We start from the raw sequence: 16481 nt of genomic DNA on the forward strand, positions 1-16481 counted from the left end.
TGTGACCATTCAATGAAAGCTCCAGTAATTTAGGTTTAAAAGCTTAATCAAGTAATTCTATTTGAAAGGAAGGTTTTTTTAAACCTGTTTTTTTTCAGAACTGTATTTTAAGAAATAATAAATGAAAACTGCACAGGACAAAAAATAAATTGCCCCAGCTTTTTTAAAAAAAAAATAACAAGATATTTTGTAAGATATTTTTTGGGATTTCCCAAGTGACCCCTAATTTAGAGGGCTAGATTTTAGTTTGGAGAATATAGCACACAGATCCCTAACCACATTAGAGTAATGAGGCTTTGCTCTAGGACACTAACAGTTACAGGATTACAGAAATATAAAAGAATTATTTTAAACCTATGATTTCATCTGGAAGGGAAATTCTCAGTGTAGCAAGTCTCTCCACAATGTACCTAAAATGTCACTAACCTATATGCCAAAAACAAAAAGGAAAGGATTTATGTGTACAAAAATATTTATTATCAGAACTTTTTTGTTGTAGCAGAGAAATGAAAATAAAGCTGGTATTTGTAAGTTGGGGAATGACTGCCTGAACAAATTGTCAATAGGAATGTAAAGGATATTATTATACCATAAGAAAAACAAAACCAAATAAAGTGGATTCAGAGAAAACTGGGAAGATTATCATGAGCTGCTACAAAATGAGTAACACTAGGAGAACAATTTAAATGATGACCACAATAATATATTAGAAAAGAAAAACTTTGAAAGCTTTGAGAACTTTGAGCAATGCAGTGACCAGGCCTGACTTTCAAGGACTAATGATAAAAAATATGACTCCTGCCTCTTGACAGTAAAGCTCTGGACTATAAGTACAGATTATGACATATTATTTCAGACAAGGCCAATGTTTTGATTTTTGTTTTGTTTGGCTGTATTTATTTTTGACAAGGGAGGGCTCCTGAGAGGTTTAGAAAGTTGAAGGTAGTAGGTGATGATAAAGAAGCAAAATAAAAAAGAAAGAAAAAAAGTTAAAACATTTTTAAAAAGTTAAAACATTTTAAAATACACAAAAGAAAACAAAGAGGTTCATAAGGGAACACAGAAAAGGCAATTTTGTTACTACCTTGAGAAATTTAATATAAACTTTAAAAAGTGAACTATATGTAATAGGATCCCATGGTTCCATAACAAGTATTCTTGGTTGTTTTTAGGGTAGCTTTTATGGGGTGTGTGGGTATATGATGTCACGCCTTTAAGGTGAACTAGGGGACAGCCATGTTAACCTCCATTCTTCTCTAACATTGGCTTGTCTCCTTATTAATTCTCACATATCCTTCAAAGGTAACAGCTATGGCCTGTAACAGGGATATGGGTTTCAGTGAAATAGGGAATGGCCAGATCAGGAAATTCTCTACCAGTGCATATGAATATCTTCTCTGCAACATGCAGTCTGAGTGTCCTAGAACCTTGAAAAGTTAAATAAGTTGGCTGGGTCTTACAAATCCTAGAGGTAGTTAGTACCTGAATTCAAGTTTTCATGACTCAGAGAACCGTTCTCCATCCATGATTCTACAATAACCACTCTCATGCTTGGAGATTTGTCCAGTCAGTTACTAATGTTATAGAAACTCTCTTGCTCATCAGCTCAAACTGCAACCCAGAGTAACATAAAGCAAATCTCTTTCTCTTGGGCTAATTTTCCTTCTTGAAATCTCTATAGCTCAGATAAAATCAATGTTACTTGCCATGTTATTATTGCCATGTTATTAGCTATACTAACTAGTAGAGAAATGAAACTAGACATTCAAAGATATGTGTGTGTATACACACACATATAAATATAAGTACATATTTGTATATATGTATATATACGCATATATGTGCATATATACACACTTCTGGATATGTGTGAATGAATACATGTGTGCATGCATGTGTGCATACATGTGCATGCACCCACGCACCCACACACACACACTGAGTTATGCTGGGTTTTACTGCCAACGTCACTTCTTTCTCTCTTCCTGTGCCTTTTTTTCCTGCTTGTTTGAAAGGATGTTACTGAAGAAAGGAAATCTTAAACTTGGGATGAATATTTCCCAAGCTATGTTTGGGGGTGTGAGGTAGGTAGTGGGTGATGAGAAGAACAGAAGGAGGTAAGAACCTATAGATTTAATTTCACTTTCACCAATTGCTAGAACAGCTATTTTGACCTAGTTTCAATGCCAGTCTATTCCCTCAATAAATCTATCTTGTTGGGGCAGCTAGGTGGTGCAATGAATAGAACACCAGCCCTAGAATCAGGAGGACCTGAGTTCAAATCCAGCCTCAGACACCTAACACAAAAAAAAACTAGCCATGTGACCTTGGGCAAGTCACTTAACCCCAATTACCCTGCAAAAAAAAAATCTATCTTGTCTCCTTTCATTCTTCATGTTTTGGTGCTCATTTACTTGTGCTTCAATTTTGCCTCTCAGCCTTCTTTACCTAATACCCAGAGGTGTGCTGGAGTCAGCTGTAACTAGCTTGCAAAAGCTCATTGTTAAATTTTCATTGGGAGGATTTATACCTCAAAAATTGGTAATTTCTACTATTAGTGCTTGATTTATTGTTTTGTAATTATTAGTAATGCAGATTAAACTTTAAAAATGTGTGTGCAGGCAACTGTCTTTTTTTTTTAGATATGCTGGCTAAACATTTTTCAAGGCACCCCTGTATTGTTCTATAAACATTTCTTGAGTGAATAGGAGTGCAGAAGAAGGCCTAGAGAAGGGAATCATCACCACACTGGAGGTCTGGTGACTATAGGCTAAGAATAAATATTAATAATAGTAATAATAATGATAGTGATAACAAGCATTTATATAGTGCTTTCAGGTTCACAAAGTTCTTTACATTCGTTATGTCATTAGAGCCTACTGGTTCCCAAATATTTGGGCAAAATTTCCTTCTTTAAAGTCATTAGAAACCCAAAACAAACTGAGCCCTCCTGAATGTCTCTGAACAGTGGAAGAACGCTCTGTCATCCTGGGAAAATCCTCTGAGCTGTCTAAGATCCTATAAAGGTCTCCCAAAGCTCTAAATTAATATATTGAAATATTTGTGTTTGTTGGTGATAAAATTCAATAATAAGAAATACAGCTAAAAAATCTTTTTACCAATGCAGCTCAACAACTCATTTTATAACTTAAGGTTTTGGAGAATTAATTGGGGGTAGATTAAGTGACTTGCCCATGGTCACATTAGTGAGTATGTGTCAGAAACAAGACTTGAACCCAGGTCTTCTGACTCCAAGTTCAGCCCTCTGTCTAGTTCGCCAAGTGGACCAAATAAAGTAAAATAAAAGTTCATGCAATTAAGAAGTTATATTTATGTTTTGACAGCACTTGCTTTAGCAGTATAGAATCTAATTAGCAAGAGTAATAAAATAAATTAGGAACCTACCAAGTGTCCATTTTCTTATTTACCCCTATCAGCAGTCACATCAATTAGAAAGTTGATATAAAAGCACATTTAGTCTACTTTCCCTGGACACCAACATCACTAGTTACAACTAGATGCATTATACTGGTCAGAGTGGATAAAAGTAGTCACTGGTAGTTATCAGCAACATTAGCTAAACTTAAATGAGAGATGTTATTCATCTAACTGAAAACATTCACTGAAGTACAGATGAATCTCATAGAACATCTGGCAATATTATTTTAACTTTTATCATTTCTGTCTAGCCTATAGGCTATCTTCACCTTTCCTATAAGGTAAATTTGTTTACTTTCCACTCATTCTAATCTTGGGGCATTCTTCCAGGATGTACATTGTGTTTGAAATACTTTAAATGTGTTTTAAATTTCCCTGTATAAATATGTTCTACTAAGTTATGATCTGGGGCAGGATTAGGAAGCAATGTGGTGAGCTCCCATCCACAAAACTCCTCCAAACAGACCTAGAAAATTTACCAGACCATATACAGATGGAGAAATTCAGAAAAAGTCATAGTAAGTCCTTTGTCTAGACCAAAGCAGAATAAAGAGACAGGCAGGAAGGTCTGTGGGCACTGGGGATTGGGGTCAAACTAAGAACTCATAGACTATTACAGAGCCCAGGATGGGCTGCAGACCAGCACAAAAGGAAATCCCTCCAAGAGGAGGTGACCACAAGTGGTCATCCTCAGACCCTTACTGGGGCGTTGCAACAGAAATAGGTGTAAATAGGCAGCTTTATTACCCACTCTTCAGTTCTATGTCATGGATCCAGGGCAGACTTGCACAGGAGGGGTGGCCTCAGGAAAGGTGGAGTTTCATCTGGGCAAGGTATGGAGAAAGGAGGAAGTTCAAAAGCATGTAGTTTGGCTCAGACTCCAGGCACCTATCAGAGACTCTCTAGACTAAAGGGAAGCCTACAATCCTGCCATTCTAAATCAATAAAGCTTTTCTAGTTGACGAAGAGATGCGGAGCCTAGCAGCATTTTGCCCTTGCTCTGACTCAAACCTAGATCAGGAACTTAAAGAATTAAGATGAGAGGGCAGCAGTCAAACTTTGGTGTGGATCATACCACTTTGGGAGCACTGAAAGCTTGCAGCTCCCTAATCTATTGATGAAATCCTGAATAACAGGATTAATGCCCCGAGAAAGTGGAAACAGGACAAGCCCAGACCTTCCCTCCAGAGGTGTCCCGGAGCCCAGCCCCAATATCAATTTGAAGTCGAGGTAGGCTGGAAGAATGGACTAACAAGGAAAGAACCCCAGCAGAGTGAGCTATCTTAATGACAAGGATGTTCAAGACACAAATGCAGAGGAGGAGAATCACTAAAACATCGGTGCCTTGGGGAAAAACAGCTGGGGCAAAAAATTCAACTAGGGAAAGGGGCATCAAGAGTTGTAAAAAAAGTGTTTAAAATGTTTTTTATAAATGGAATGAGAGAGTTTGAGAAAAAAAATGGAAGAGAAATGAAATCTATGGAAGAAAGAATGAGAAAGGGAATTTAACAACTTGGCACAAGAAGTACAAAACCTTGCCTAAGCAACAAATTCCTTGAAAACTCAAGGGGAACAAATAAGTCAACGACTCTACATGGCAACAAGAAATAGTAAAGCAAAGTTAAGAAACTGAGAAATACAGAAGAATATTTGAGGTGTCTCATAGTACAAACAACTGACTTGGAAAACAAATTTAGAAAAAAAAAATTTAAGAATCATTGGATTGTCTGGATGCCATGACTAGAAAAAGAAAACTGCCCAGATCTCTTAGAACCAGATGACAAAGTAGAAATAGAAAGAATACACTAGTTAATTCTTAAAAGAAAATCCAAAACAATAACTCCCAGAAACATCATAGTCCAAATCCAGAGTTTTGAGGTCAAAGGTAAATCACTTAAGTCCTGTGGGCCTCAGTTCCACCATTTGCAAAAATAAGGACATGAGATTAAATGGCCTCTAAAGTCCCATCTTTAGATTTACAAACTGTGCTAACTCCTTTATTTGTTTCTCAATGGAGAATCTGTAAACTATCTTTCTCTTTGGCTACAACTTCTATCTTAGAGAACATTTGTAGCAAAAATGTCAATTGATATGATTCAGTTCCTCCAGTAGTATATTCATGCATTAGTCATTGGACAGGGATATTCACTACAGTATTGGCAGTTAAAGTTTATAGACAGTCTAAAAACTGTATAATTCTTAGCACCTTCTGCCTTTTTTCTTTTTTTTATTAGGAACATAAAAAATCAAATGCAAACAGTGCCATACAAAGATGAGGAAAAGGTATATGAAACCACAAATCTCTATTTCATATGGCTCGCTTTTAAAAATAAAAATATATTGTAAATTTAACACAATGTACCAACACTGCCTTGTTTGTTTCCCTTTCTGAATTTCTTCTGCTCTTTTTCTGAGATTTCGAAAATGTTTTATTGACATCTCTTTCTTTTCTTCTTCTAACTTCCCTTTCACCACTGCGGTATGGGCTCTTATAAAAGGGAAAGGGGACACCATAGAAATGAGGGTCATTTTGTATTTGCTTTCCACAGCCCAATAATTCATCTCCAAATAGCCAGCCTATTTGAGATGATTATCTTTATACTTAACTAAACTGGTCCCCCAAAACTGCCTTGGTCTGTGGCTAGTAACACAACTCAAGCCTTTCTAGTGTGATAAGAACCAAAGAGAGATGGTGATCTAGTGACATAGCCCTCAAGAACTATGGGTCATTTCCATATTGTGACAAGGCCTCAGAGTGGTATTTCATGGAAGGGGAAGAGTCCTTTGCTAAGAGCAGTACAACAAAGCAAATATCTGATGGAGGAGGTGAAGGCTGGAGGGAGTTTCTTGACAAAAGACAGAAGTATAATGATGTGAGGAGGTCAGGTGGAAAGAAATATTCTTCTCATTGCAAAAGAGAGTGGGAGTGGCTCTTACTCTCCAGTGCCAATCATGGCTTGTGTATGTCCCTAGATATGTGTGTACTCCAAAAAAAGTGAATTATCTGGCAAAAATTTTACCTTGCCTGAAGGCTCCAATTTGTCCAGATAATGTAAATTTTTTCATACCAATAACTGGCAACCTTATGCTGTCATTGAATTAGCAGGTCATCAGACCAGTGCAGTCTTTGGAATTTGATAGAGCTATTGCTTTAATCCCCTGTGTTTGGAGTAGAGGGACTCACTACTCTGGCCAGGATGGTTTTGTAAATATGTGCTAAGGAGGTCACATGTTTGCTCCCACCAAGACTTGGCACTGGTGGCATCATAGAGTGAACACAACACAAAAACATTATGCCATCTGCTCTGCATGGGCAGCCTCTTCCCTGACAGCACCGGTTATGGCAAAAGGTCATCAAAGTGAAGAAGTCCCACACTTGTTCTAGTGATGGAAAATAAAGTTGAAGGGTCTAAGAAGACTAAGGAAGCCATTTTGCTGCTTAGGAAGTTGAAGGCATGGAATGACATCAAAAAAGTCTATGCTTGGGAGCTAGTAAGGATATGAGGAACTGTCATGTGATCCATTGTAGGGGATCTTGTATCATCTATAATAAAGACAGTGGTACTTGTGAAGGCCTTTGGAAACATTCCTGATATTGCTCTCCTTAATGTGAGCAAATTGAACATTTTAAGATTTACTCCTGGTAGGAACACTGGGGCATTTCTGTATTTGGACTGAAAGTGCCTTCTGCAAGCTGGATGACCTGTATGGTACATGATGCAAGCCTGCTACCCTGAAGAGTCATTACAATTTTCCTATGCACAAGATCATCAGCACAAATCTAACCAGGATTCTGACAGCCTAGAGATATGGTCCCTTCTGTGCACCATGCAAAAAGATTCAATGATGAATACCCAAGAAGAACTCATTGGCAAATTTGAGAATCATGGTGAACCCTACATGCTCTCCCTCCTCCATTCTGTCTACTGGCTTCTCTAGCTTCCCTTAGGTCCCAACAAACATCCCAACTTTTACTGGAAGCTTTCCACAACCATTCTTAATCCTGATGCCTTCATTCTGTTAATCATTTCTTATTTATCCTGCTTTTATATATTTGTTTGCATATTGTCTCTCCCATTTTATCGTAAACTTTTTGAGAATTGGAATTGTCTTTTTGCTTCTTTTAGTATTTGCAAGGCTTATTGCCTAGCACATAATGGAAATTTAATAAATGTTTATTAATCAATAAGCCAGAAGAAGGATGAGGAAGAGGAGGAGTCTGAAGCTTGAAAAAAACTCTCTGGGGAAAAGAAGCCTGCTCCTGAGAAGATGCTTTCTACATAAACTCAGCATATCAATTCATCCATGGGGATAGAAAGGAATATGCCTTTTTCTCAGTAGTGCATAGCACCTACATAAAAATTGACCATGTATTAGGGCATAAAAACCTCATAACCAAATGCAGAAAGAAATATTAAATGCATCCTTTCATATCATAATGCAATAAAAATTCCATTCAACAAAGGACCATGGAAAGATAAATTAAAATTATTTGGAAGCTAAATAATCTAATACTAAAGAATGAGTGGGTCAAAGAACAAATCATAAAAATAATTAATAATTTCATTAAAGATAATGACAACCATGAGACAACATACCAAAACATATGGGATGCCACCCAAGCAGTATTTAGGGTAAAACTCATATATCTCTAAAATCTTACATCAATAAAATAGAGAAAGAATGGATCAACCACTTGTGCATGCAACTAAAAAAACCAGAAAAGAGCAAATTAAAAATCCCCAACTGAACACAAATTAGAAATCTTCAAAATCAAAGGAGAGATTAAGAAAATTCAAAGTAAGAAAATCATTGAACTAATAATAAAACTAGGATCTGGTTTTATGAAAAAAAAACCACACACTAAAATGGATAAATGATTGGTTGATTTATTTTTAAAAAAAGAAAGAACAAAACCAAATTACCAGTATCAGAAATGAAAAGGATGAATCCACCTCTGATGAAAAAGAAGTGAAAGCAGCTATTAGGAGCTATTTTGCCCAATTATATGTCAACAAATCTGACAATCTAAGTGAATTGCACGAATATTTACAAAAATATAAATTGCTCATATTAACAGAAGAGTAAGTAGAATGCTTAAGTAATGTCATCTTAGAAAAAGAAATTGAACAAGCCATCAATGTACTATCTAAGAAAAAATCCCCAGGACCAAATAGATTCACAAAATAATTCTACCAAACATTTAAAGAACAATTAATTCCAGTACTATATAAACTATTTGGTAAAATTGGCAAAGAACAAATCTTACCAAATCCTTTTGTGACACAAATATGGTGCTGATACCTAAACTAGGAAGAGCTAAAACAGAGAAAGATAACTACAAATCAATTTTCCTAATGAAACAAAAAAATGTGAATAAAATACTGGTAAGGTGATTACAGCAATGTATCATGAGGATCATATATGATAATCGGGTGGGATTTATACCAGGAATGCAAATATCAACCATCCTGGGACTGGTCTCTAATATGTAGGTGGCCAGAGCTGAATAATGCAGGCCAGAAACAGTAGAGTCACGAATCAAACACAAGTCTAATTTCAAAGTAAGGAAGATACTTGCAAGTGGAAGTTGTCCTGAGAAGGAGGGTTTGTAGATTGTGGCAGGGGTAGGGTTTTTCAGCATGAAAACCAAAAAAAGGTGGGACCCAACACAGTCATTCTTAGGTCTTGAGTAAACAGTTCCCAGGGCAGGCTCATGTGTGCAGATATTTTGGGGACAATACAGGTATTCTTGAGTCTTGTCAGAACACTCCCTAAAAGCCTTGTGATTATCTCAAATCGTAATGGTTATTGAATATTATGACTATTCAGCAGGGTTCAGAACCAGAGTTAGTGTGGTAGGAGCAGGAGTGTACCACCTAGTTCAGTTCACTTAGCATTTACAGGTGCAAGGATAGTTCAGAGTGTCAGGACATGTGATTGGTCACTTTCTGCTGCAGCACATCAGCTGTAGCCCCACCTCTCAGGCCAGGATCCCCTGGGAAATAGGGATTAATATGAAAATCATAAATCCCAATTCTGGGATTTTGCTGTGGCTGAGATCATACAGAGAGTGAGTGCAAAGGATTATTGTTTTATCAAACTCAAGGCACAGCTTGCTTGCTGACGCTTAGCTCTGGAAAAGAGGGTATCTCCTAATACCTTGACATAAGTTTTGTTCAATATTAGGAAAATTATCAGCATAACTGACCATATCAATAACAAAACCAACAGAAATCATATGATTATCTCAATGAATGCCCAAAAAGCTTTTGACAAAATACAACACCCATTCCTATTAAAAACACTAGAGAGCACAGGAACAAATGGAGCTTTCCTTAAAATGATGAATAATATCTATCTAAAACTATCATATCAGCAAACATTGTCTGTAATGAGGATAAGCTAAAACACTTCCTAATAAGATTAGGAGTGAATCAAGGATGCCCATTGGTACAACTATTATTCAAGATTGTACTAGAAATGCTAACTATAACAATAAGAGAAGAAAAGGAAATTGAAGGAATTAGAATAGGAAAGGAGGAAATAAAGCTATCATTCTTTGTAGATAGTATGATGGTATACTTGGAGAATCCTAAAGAAGCAATTAAAAAAAACTAGTTGAAATAATTAACAGTTTTAGCAAGGTTGCAGCATGTAAAATAAACCCACATAAATCATCAGCATTTTTATGTACTACTAACAAAGTCTAGGAGTAAGAGATAGAGAAATTCCATTTAAAATAATTGTAATAAAATACTTGGGAATCTACATGCTAACATAAAGCCAAGAGCCATATGAACACAATTACAAAATGCTTTTCATACAAATAAAATCCTATCTTAACAATTGAAAAAATATTAATTGCTCATATCTAGGCTGAGCCAATGTAATAAAAATAACCATTCTACCTACATTAATTTACTTAAGCCATACCTATCAAACCATCAAAAAATTATTTTGTAGGGCCAGAAAAAAAACAATAACAAAATTAATCTGGAAGACCAAAAAGTCTAGAACATCAAGGAACTTAATAAAAAACAAATGTGGAGGAAGATGGCATACCCATACCAGATTTCAAACTATATATTAAGTGGCAATCATCCAAACAATCTGGTATTGGCTAAGAAACAAATTGGTGGATCAGTGGAATAGATTAGGTTCACAAGACTTAGTAGTAAGTGTCCATAGTAATCTAGTGTTTGATAAACCCAAAGACCCCAGCTTTTGGGATAAGAACTCACTATTTGACAAAACCTGCAAAACAGTACAGCAAAAAAGTAGATATAGACTAACAGCTTACACTGTCACCAAGATAAAGTCAAAATGGACAGATAAAAATAAAAGAAAGAAAGGCAAGTTTGAGGAAGAGTCTCACTACTTAAAGAGACTATGATATTACAGTGATTACCTTCTCTTTTCTCTTTCTACCTGTGGATAGAGTAACTAAATTGAAAAAAAAAAAAACAACCCAAGAAAAGAGAGGGAGCAGCATAAGGAAACTCTGTCTTCCTTTTGATTAGTTTTAATAAAGTAAAAGCTTTAGTCTCTTTCACAAAAGAGAAGTACAAAAAATTTTGGATGTATTCCTAGTACAGCAACTTTCATATCAAACATTAATAAGTATTTTTAAATTAAATGGCTCTGTTTGAGATGGCAGGAAGGCCTTTTTGGGGCATTTTTTCTTAATTAATTTCTGCCAGCCAAGTCTTTGCTTGTTTCTGTTTTCTTCTAGTTGAGAAGAAATTCTGGTTCTCCCATCTTTCCCAATCTAGAGTTTATCTGAATGTAATAAAAAATTAAATTTATCTTTAATTGTTTTCAAAACTACTATCTCATATCTCTGTTCTCTGATATACTCCACTATCTTTAAAAGCTACCCTAGCCTCTTTTTAGCTACAACTGTCTAAAAAATACTGTCTTGTATAGAAAAGAAAAAAAAATTACTCTCCTATACATTATGGATAATTTCAGGAATTTTCAAGGGTACTCAAATACTCAGGCAAATATGGGATTTAATCTCAGAAGTTACACTTGAACAATACAGATAACAATCTATACATGCCTACCCATCCCATGACTCATCCATTTCCTACTATAAATTAAACTTAGGAAAGCCTCCAGAAAACAGAAAGTTTACCCATTGGGTTGGAAGCCTTCTCTGAGGTCTCCTGAATCACAAGAATACCAGTAAATTTCTCTGGCTATCAATCTGTCATTTTTTCATTCTTAGCACATGACCAGGTCCTCTTTTTTCCTATCATACAGTATCTTGATGATGTCCTTAATTTCTATTCTTCAGCAATTCCAATTAATTATATGTTGCAACCTGCTCACACCAACCATTGCCCTCTAGGTGATGCTTATTTTAAAAATATTTTTGGAGGCAATTGTATTCCATGACACTGACATTCAGCAACTCTGATAGAATATTAGTACTTAAAAAGATGGGCTTTATCTTCATAAAGTTAGTAAAAGAATTTCTTTTGGACCTCTCCTTTTTCAATTTAACTGCAAGGGTAATTTTGATTAAATGTAATTCTTTTCCATATATGTTGACTTTAAACCCTAACCTCCAAATAATGAGTCACTCTACTTTATACCTTCTTAGAGTGAGTATTTTTCAAAGATCACCAAAAGGATACTGAACTGGAATACTGAAGGAATGCTGGACTTAGAACCACGAGACCTGGATTCAAATCCTGGTTCTTCTATTTTTGAGCTGTGGGCAAGTCTTCTAGCTTTTCTGAATGAGTTTCTTCATTTGAAAAATGAACATTAGTTAGACTTAGACTACTTACCTCATTGGTGGAGATAAATGCCTTGCCCTGAACAAGGGGTGGATCAAGGTTGGGAAGAGTGGGAAAGAGAAGAGCTCTTGAATTCCTTGAAGTTTTCTACAAGTTTCAAGTTTCTTCTACTCTCTTCAGCCTCTTTTTGGCTCTGAAATTGCCATGGGAGATTCTGGCTTCCAGGTTTTCAAGAGAGAAAAAAGATGTCAACTCCACTTTCATGTCGCTGAAGGAAAAGACTATGGGAAGAAGACCATATGTGAGGAACTAGCAGTCTCCATCATTTAGGAAAGTCTCACTCTAATCGGGTTGGGGTTTCACTGTCATCATATATATTTTCTTTTTGCAGCAAAGCTCAGTGACAGAGCCACATATAATTGATGCGTCCATTTCCCCTCCTCTCACTTTCTGCTTGCCTCTCTGCAGTCTGCTTCCAACCTCATCATTCAAATGAATCCACTCTTTCTAAAATTACTAGTACCTCTCAATGGCCAAATCTGATGATATTTTTTCTTTAATTGCGACCTCGCTGCAGACTTTGACACTGTCACAGTCTTCTTCTGATTTCTCTTTCTAGTTATTTCATTACTCTAGGTATTCACTATTCTTTCCTAGACCTCCAACTTGTTTGACTGCTACTTCTCAGCCCCTTTTGCTGGATTTTCCTCTAGGTCACAGCCTAGGAGCCGACTAGGTACCCCCCAAGGTTCTGTCTGTCTTCTCTTTTCTCTCTAAATTATTGCACTTGGTGATATCACTAAGTTTCCATGCATTGAGTTATCATCTCTATACAGATGATTCTCAGATCTTGTTTATAAAAACCTGCCTCTCATATGACTTCCTATCTCACAACACCAACTGCTTATTTTATAACTTGAACTACATGTCACATAGACATCTCAGAATCAACACATCCAAAACAGAACTGATTATCTTTTCTCCAAAATACTTCCCTCTCCTGATATTTTATTAATGAAAACAACCTCAGGGTCATCCTTAAATTTTTAATTCCACTTACCCCTTATATCCAGTCTGTTGCCAAGTCTTGTCATTTCTATCTTCACAACATTTCTTGTATATAATCCCATCAGGCACCTCATTCAACTGTTCTCCCTCTCCCCAGTATACGCCCTTATCACCTTGAGTCTGGAATACACCAATATCTGATGGTTGGTCTCCTTGAATCAAGTCTCTCTCCATTCCAATCCATCTTCCCCTCAGCTTCTGAAGTGCTTTTCCCCAAAAGTTCTCCACTCCTCCATCCCTTTGCTCAGTAAACTCTAATGGCTCCCTATCACTTTAGGAACAATATAAGATCTTATGTTTGGCTTTTCTTTTTGCTTTCCTAAAACAGTGCTTATTGATAGCTTTTGTTTTAGCGTCACCATGGTTTCTTCCAGTATCCCTCACCTTACCCCTCCCAGAGAGTTAACCCATGTAGCAAATAATGTTTTGAAGTTTAAAAAAAGATGAAAAAACTTACATGATTTATCAGTAGATCAAATGAATTTTAAAATATATGCAGTTCACAACACTTATGGACCACTTCTCTCTGTAAAGAGTTGGGGTAGGTTTGTGTTCTCATATCTCTTCTTTCAACTTTATTCTTTGTAATTTTGCAACATTGAATTTTTATTTTTATTGTTATTTTTCCCATTTACATTGTTGTAGCCATTGCATATATTGTTTTGTTGACTTCTTATTTCACACTGCATCAGGTCATTTAGATCTTTACTTGAATCTCTGTATTCACCATATTCTTCATTCACAGTAATATTCCATTATATTAATGTACCACAGTTTGTTTAGCCATTCCCCAATCTATGGACATCACTTTGTTTCCAATTCTTTGCTATCACAAAAAAATACTGCTATAAATATTTTTGTGTATAAGGGGACTTTCTCCTTATCAGTAGTCTCCTTGGAATGGAGTTTCTCTGTCAAAGCATGTGGATATGCTAGTTATTTTAGTAACTACAAATTGCTTTCCAAAATGGTTCTGCCAAATGACAGCTCCAACAGAAATGCATTATAGTGTGCCTATCTTCCTACAACCCTTGCCAGCATTGACTATTCCCATCTTTTGTCATCTTTGCTAATTTTCAGGATATGAACTGAAACCTCAGGATTGTTTTGATTTATATTTCTCTTCGAATTAGTGATTTGGAGCATTCTTTTATATAGTCATTAATAATTTGCAATTTTTAAAGAACTATTTATTTATATCCTTTGACCACTTATCTCTTGGGGAACGGCCATTGGTTTTATATATATATATATATATATATATATATATATACATATATATATGTATGTATATAAATTGTAGACATGCAACACACACACATATATGTAGTTGTGTGTATATATACACATACACAAACTTACACTTTGGATACAAAACCTTTATCAGATAAATTTCATACACATATTTCCCCCCCTTTGAACACTCCCCTTCTTATCTTAGGTGTATGAACTTTGCTCTGAAGCATTTCAGTTTTATGTCATAAAACTTGTCTATTTCATCTTTTGTAATTGCCTCTGTTCCTTGTTCGGTCAATAGAACATCTTTTTACCCTAAGAGTGTATTATGGAATATGGTCGAAGGTATTAGGCTAAGCTTAATTTCTGCCATGCTGCTTTTCATTCTTCCTAGCAGTTTTAAAAAATCATTTAGAAGTTCTTTAATAAGTAATTTATATTTTCTACTTTATCATTGAATTATTGAGTTCTGATTCTCACATCTAGTCTATCCCATTGAGCTACTTCTCCATTTTTTAACCAATACCAGATGGTTTTAATGAATGTTGTTTTATAGTATAGTTTGAGGCTTGAAAGTACTATTCCTCCTTTGTCCTTATTTCTTTTTATCATTTCTCTTGATATTCTAGGTATTTTTTTCCTTTCCAAATAAATTTTGATAACATTTCATCAAGTTATATTAAAGTATGCCCTTGATCACTTTATATAGTATTAGAAGTATAAATTATAGACAGCAGCTATCATTTTTATTATATAGGCACAGTTCAGTCATGAGCATTTAATATTCCTCCAGGTAAGTTGTTTGTTAATTTTTAAAATAAATTTTCCCACAAGTATTTTGTTTGCTTTGGTAGATCAGTTCCTATATAATTTGTGTATTTTGTGATTATTTGGAATATTTTCCTTCCTATTATTGCCTTTTGGGTTTTGGTATAGAAATACTGATTTTTTTTGGGGGGGAGGGGTTTTGTAGCCTGAAACTTTGTTGAAACTAATGATCGACCCAGTATCTTTGCTGATTCCCTAGAAATTTCCAAGTATACCATGATATATGACCAGCAAATTAGAATCGTTTATTACTTCTTTATCTCTCTGCCTTAATTTCTTTCTCTGGTCTTCTTGCTATTGCTAGCATTTCCAAGATTATGTCAAATAACAGTGAAGAGAGTGAGCATCTCTGTTTTATTCTCATATTTATTGGAAAAGGCTATACTGTATGTTGTATATGAGGTTTGCTTCTGGTTTTCGATACTTTTAAATTTAAAAAAATGATTCTTCTCTGCCTGTACTTCATAGCTTTTTTTTTTAACAGCATAAATGAGGGTTGTACTTTGTCAATGAAATTTTCTCCTGAATCTTTGGACATAATCATGTGGTTTCAGAAGTTTTTGTTTTTCATATGATCAATTATATTGATTGATTTTCTAATGTCATACCATCCATTCTGCTATAGTAAATGACTCCTGGGATAAATCATTGTAATCTGTTTGGTAGGATTTTATTATAATTTCAAAACTAAAATTCATTAATGATATTGGCTTATATTCTCCTACTGTGTTTTATCCTTGTCTAGTTTCGGAATTATATTTTTAAAAAATTTAAAATTTAAAAATGTAAGTTAAAAAATATATGGTACAATTCTTTTTTTCCCTTAAAATTTGAGAATTATTTGAGTAGTATGTCTAGTAATTGTTTTCACTTAACCTCTGTTTCTTCATCTGTAAAATGGTCATAAGAGCACTTATGTACTAGGATGGTTGTATCAAATGAGATAATTATAAAGCACTTAATATAGTGCTTGATATATAATAAGTGTTTGTAATGGTAAGGGAATTTGAAAGTCTTCCCTGCCCCCTTAATAAACCTAAGGGAATTTGAAGATTTTCCCTGATTTGGAAATATATTCTGTCCCCTAATAGGGTGAATGTGGTCACATGGAGCCTGTCATGGGAGGAGTTTGCTGAAAGGTGAGTCCAACAGGAGAAGCTT

At 35.3% G+C, this 16481-nt stretch overlaps 1 pseudogene; it reads left to right on the forward strand.

The window, feature by feature from the left end:
• The first annotated feature begins 6390 nt into the window (after positions 1 to 6390).
• Positions 6391 to 7243, forward strand: LOC138176088 (large ribosomal subunit protein uL4-like; annotated as a pseudogene).
• Positions 7244 to 16481: the final 9238 nt, after the last annotated feature.

Source organism: Petaurus breviceps, unplaced genomic scaffold, assembly GCF_028583685.1.
Source record: "Petaurus breviceps papuanus isolate PSGF00001 unplaced genomic scaffold, PetGlider_PUasm1.0 81, whole genome shotgun sequence".
NCBI lineage: Eukaryota > Metazoa > Chordata > Mammalia > Diprotodontia > Petauridae > Petaurus > Petaurus breviceps.